This window comes from Haliotis rufescens, unplaced genomic scaffold, assembly GCF_023055435.1.
Source record: "Haliotis rufescens isolate VD_foot unplaced genomic scaffold, xgHalRufe1.0.p SCAF_15, whole genome shotgun sequence".
NCBI lineage: Eukaryota > Metazoa > Mollusca > Gastropoda > Lepetellida > Haliotidae > Haliotis > Haliotis rufescens.
Genome location: NW_025963835.1, coordinates 20,213,705 through 20,219,704, shown reverse-complemented (window position 1 = coordinate 20,219,704; position 6,000 = coordinate 20,213,705).

Sequence of the window (6,000 nt, the reverse complement as noted above, 5' to 3'; positions counted from 1 at the left end):
CACCAAATTCCTGGACTACTTCTACAAATGAACTTTGAAAAGGCATTTGATACAGTTGACTGGTTCTTCATAGATAAGACACTAGCTTTTTTCAATTTTGGACGATCAATACGTTCGTGGTTCATGACATTATATAACGGGATAGAATCCAGTGTACTTGTAAATGGTTATGGTTCGCCTATGTTTAATATACAAAGGGGATGTCGCCAGGGTGATCCACTCTCTCCATACATTTTTATTCTCTGTGCAGAGATTCTTGCCATAATGATAAAAAAAAAAAAAAATATCAAAGGGGTAAAAATAGACAATGTATAATTTCTAATCAATAAGTTTGCAGACGATACAACATGTATTTTAGACGGTTCCGAACAATGTCTCTTTGCTGTGTTTAATGTATAAACGTCTTTGCCAGATTTTCAGGTCTAAAAGTTAACATTGAAAAAACGCGTCTCATAGGGATTGGATCCAAAAAACGCTCAACAATGAAATTATGCCCCAAACTTAATCTCAATTGGGACCAAAGTGACTTTGACCTTCTAGGAATTACATTTACCCAGGATCTTGATGATATGATAGTAACAAATTATACAGAAAAGATTAGAAAATGTGAACGGTTAATGGCTATTTGGTCAGCCCGCAATCGTGTTTCTGCCAAGGGGAGTAAGGTTGCGGGTTAATTATTCCTAAGCTACATCACTTATTCAGTTCACTACCAAATCCAAACACTGATGTTGTTAATGCATTTCAAAGAAATTGTTTTAAGTTTATCTGGAAGAATAAGCCTGACAATCTTAATCTTCCCAAGTTAGCGGTAGGTGCAGGCAATATATTAGAACATACCTGTAACTACTTAAGAAATAAACTACTACCACTTACCCCTAACGATTACTACAAAGATATTTTGACTGCCTGGTGGGACTTAAACGCTCAACTGGAACAGAACGCAAATCATTTACTGGCCGATAATATTTGGTTTAACAGTAATATATGTATTGGGCGTAAGCCCGTCTTTTATAGCACCTGGAATCAAAAGGGGGTACGTTTCATAAATGACCTCCTTGACAAAGATGGAAATTTTCTGTCGTTTGACAACTTTTCAAAATCTTTCGAGATAAAAACGAACTTCTTACTATATAACGGCCTTATCGTGGCCATTAAACACTATTTCAAGGCAAGTAATGTTGAACTAGAAGAATTGAACAAGTTGCAAAATCCAATTATACCCCCATGTATCGAAAATGTGCTAAAACTTGCAAATGGATCAAAATGCTTCTACAACATACTAATTTCAGAAGTCACTACAAAAAATGTACACTGTAAGAAATGGGAAAAGAATATTCTAACGGATGACTCAATTGATAACTGGTCCCAATACAATAGAATGCCTTTTCGATGTACGAGAGACACTAAACTGCAATGGCTCCAATGCAAAATACTTCATCATATACTTCCGACTAATGTGTTCTTGTGTAAATTAGGTTATGTTGAAAGTCGACATTGCTGTTTTTGTTCAGTTGATATCGAGACCCCAATCCATCTTTTTTGGTCCTGTAATATGGTTCAGCAAATCTGGCGTCAACTTGAAGTTTGACTGCTTCAAAAGGCTAACATCCAAATCGAAATTACAAAGAAACATGTGATGATTGGCTTTCCAGAAAAGCGCAATGACCCTCTAAATATCATCTTTTTGATAATAAAAGACCTTATATTTAAAAGTCAGTTAAATAAGAGACTCCCGTCATTTCAAGTCTTTCAGAACGAAATAAGAAACTACTACAACCTTACTAAATGTGCAGCGATTATTGAGTGTGACATTGGCTTATTCTATAAATTTTGGTCAACATGCCATCATCTATTTAGATGATTATTCAGCTATGTACTGGAATGTCACATTTTATCAAATAAATGTAAAATGATTGAAAAAATAAAAATCATAATTTTAAAAAAAAATAATCTTTGAACGAGTTCAAATTGACCTGATGGCAATGGGTGAAGTTGAATCAGATGGGAAATGCTTCAAATACATTTTGACTGCAGTAGATGTGTTTTCCCGCTTTCTGTTTTGTAAAGCTTTACAGAGAAAGTCTGCGAAACATGTTGCCAGCAGTCTCAAAGAAATGTTTTACGAGCATGGATGGCCAGACAGTATCCAGTGTGATAATGGTCCTGAGGTTTTAGGGGATGTTGATCATTTGTTTAAAAGAAAGTAAATTAAAATCTTCAAGAGCACGCCTTACCATCCACAGAGCCAGGGGAAAACAGGATAACTCGGAACAAAATTCGCCATGAGTTGTGCAGGCGGGGGGAGAAAGGTTTTAACTGGAAGGCAAATCTACAAGAAATTGAAAATAGTATAAATCAACAACCGAAGGATGAAACGGAGAGAAATCGGCTGATGAGATCCGAAGAATAGCAGGTGACGCTTCAGAGAGATGCAGCCGACGAACTTTTGGATGGAGAATGAAAAAGAATGAATGTTCTGTATATGAAAGAGGTGCCCGGGTTCTGGTTAGATATCCATTTGGGAAAAGAGTGCCTTACAAGAAGTACGTTCTCAAAGGACGGGTTCTTAAACAAGGGCGTCGTCTAGCAAAATATAAAGTGAATTTCAGAAAGCCAGATGGAACAATGGTTACGCAGTGGGTTGCAGTTGAAAATCTGACCAGCAGGACATTGGAAGAGGAGAAACAAGGCGAGTCCAGTCCTATGCTTTATTCCAGAAGAAAGAACAAATTCGACAACACAAACACAAGTATTATGTTATCTGCCACTTCAGATTGAGGAAGTCACTCCTTTGACAGACATATCACATGACTCATTTTCAGACAGCGAAGTCGAAAATTTTATTTTTGTTGTTGGAAATAAACACATTCTTGTCACTGATGACCCCAAAGAAGTTGTCGGCAATTGCCAATTTGAGGCTGTGAGTCATCAAATCAAACGAATTGGTATTCACAGAAGCGGCATGCAGCTGAGACAAATGACAATCGATCACATTCAACAGAATAAGATTGATTATGCATCTTTTGTGTCAGGGTCCATAGACACGTTCTTGAACAAAATGACTGACCAAGCAACTTTCGGTGACAATATAACATTATTTGCTTTGGCAAGAGAACTGAATTGCCAGTTTATTGTTCTTAACTCTGCTACATTTCAAGATAATGTTGAGTCTTTTCATTCGGAGAAAGCGACAGGTGAATATGACAACGTTAATCATTGTGACAGTGATGCTGACAATCTCAGTGCAGACACAGAAGACAATACTGTCTTGGATGAGGAGGACAAATATGAAAAGGATACTGAGGTAGATGAATCCAGTGATGTTGGTGAAGGGTGGTAGCCAATATGTTGATGGAAGTGGGGATGAGTACAGTGACACAGATGTTGATGGAAATGAGTACAGTGGCAAGGATGTTGGTGAAGATGAGAACGGAGACAAAAATGTTGGTGAAGCTGAATACTGTTTCAAAGATGTTGGTGAAGAAGAGTACAGTGTTAAAGATTTTGATGGAGACAAATACAATCACAAAGATGTTGGGGGAGATGAATACAGTGACAAAGTTGTTGATGGAGATGAGCATGTTGGTGAATATGTGTACAGTTACAAAGATATAGTTGGAGATGCGTCATTTGATACAGATGATGGAGACGATGATGCATTGAATGACAAAGAAGATGTAGACGAGACCTGTAAATGTGAAGAAAGTTGTGATGATCCTGAAGAAAAGGTGTTGGGGCAAGTTGAGGTCCGAGATAGAGAAAATGGCATCAATGTTGTGGATGTTGTAGAAAGCAACGACGAGGATAATGATGAGGGAAGTAGCAGAAATTGTGAGGTCTACAGTGAGGAGGATAGAGTTCAAGTTCCGGGTTTACCCTACCTAGCTCTCGAAAGAATAGTAATCCATGCGGTCAGGTTATCTCCTTTAATGCACTATACTTTACAAATAGTGTGCCCGGCCTTTGCTGAAATTGTGAGGAGCGTGGGATATCCTCAGATTTACCTCCAACCATGCCAAGCTATTAGCTTTCAAATCCATTCAGCGTGGCGAAACTAGCCCGTATTTATGGACGCCAGAGTGGCCTTCTATTGAATGTTAGACAGATGTTATTGGATGCAGGAGGCAGATGGTACAGGGCATGGTCAACTCTAAGGGAAGTTGGGTATGGATGGTACGACGTTGTTAACGTGTCGTGGAGGTAGATAAGTCCTGAAACAGCATCCTCGTGTTTGAAACCGAAAATGATAATTAAAAAAACAACAAAGTAAAACAAAAACAATAAAACAAACAAAAAAAACTTTTAAAAAACTTGCCAGATGGTTTTCGACCTTGACGTGGTTGGCAGGCTTTAATCTAACACAAAACCATTTAGAAACAATAGTGACACTCAATACTCCGTAGTAAGTATTGTGAAATTCACAATAACTACCTATATCACAAAAAGTTATTGTGTTTTTAATACGATACTAGTACATGTCACAGTTTTACAAGAGAAATTGTCATATATTATTATTGTCACTTCACATCACTTGTATACCAAATACACTATTGATTGATCTTTCCATGGAAAATCTTTTTAAATTATTCCCATGTAAAAAAACGAGGGGTGCTTAACTTTTTTTACTGCGTATATGTTAACTATAACACATAAGATAATATATATAATATGCAATTTTATTACTAAAGACTCTCAACCCGTTTTGTAATAATCATTACACTTTGAAAACAATTCCAATGTTAGGTCAACTTTTCATCCAAAGGAGATATGATGACGACCAATCTTAACGTATATAACGTTTGTGTTCCTAATTGAACCTATAAGCAAGTTATGGGTGCCAATTGAACACTTTCAGCATCATTCCCCAAGTTTATTACACTTTGCAAATTTATTACAAAACGGGTTGCTATGTGCATTTCACTTTGTAATAAGACTCGACACCCGTTTTGTAATAATTATTACACTTTGCAACTTTATTACAAAACGGGTTGTCATAAACCACTCCTGATGCAATGCTGCTTCCAGTTGGCGTAAATCTTGTACAGGAGGATCTCGTGCCTGTATGCGCGGCCCCAGAATATCCCAAACATGTTCGATTGGGGTTCAAATCTGGGCTCATTGCATTGGCCCTCATGTAATCCACGACTGCATGGGAACGATGATGCCTGGCATTGTCGTCCATGTACTGAGGTCGAGTAGCAAGATTGTGGTTGTCAAAATGGGGAACGACGACTGGCCTCAAAACGTCCCGGATACACTGAGCCCCTATTAAGTTGCCCCTGTATCATGAGAGAACAGTCGGTTGAATCTTCCTGGGGGGTGTAGACGTGTTCTGGTGCTTCCAAACTCTCGTTCTTCCATCAGTGACGTGGAGCAGAAAGCGACTTTCGTCTGACCAATAGATTCGTCTCCAAGTTCTCAGATTCCAGTTCTGTCGCGCAGTACACCATGCTAAACGAGCACCTTGGCGGTGATCTCCCAACAATGGACGCTTTATGACTCGTCTAGCCCTCAGTTCTGCTTTCAGTCGGTTCCTGACCGTTTTGGTGCTGAAAGGACGATTGGGCAACCACAGCTATTTCAGACGAGTACTTGTTATCAAAAAGGGTTCTTGGCATATGAGATGAATATCCCTGTCTTCGCGATGTGTCGTCACAGGTGGTCTTCCGGATCTGAGACGGTCCTGTACATCACCGGTCTGAACATGTTTCTCGACTAAACGGCTTACGACAGTGTGATGATACCCCAAATTCCGGCCAATTGCATTACAAGACATTCCTGCGTTATGCATGCCGATTTGCCATCTTGTGGCGTTTGATAATCGCCTTCGTGCCTTGGCCATGGAATAACTGTTTAAAACCGAGCTTAAGAAAGCAATTTTGGCTTTTTGATATACTGCTTTTAGAGATACTCGAGGGTAGCATGCTGCACGGGCATACAATGCATGGCACGTGAGCTTTTGTCACGCATGACTGATTATATCATCTCGAGAAAACA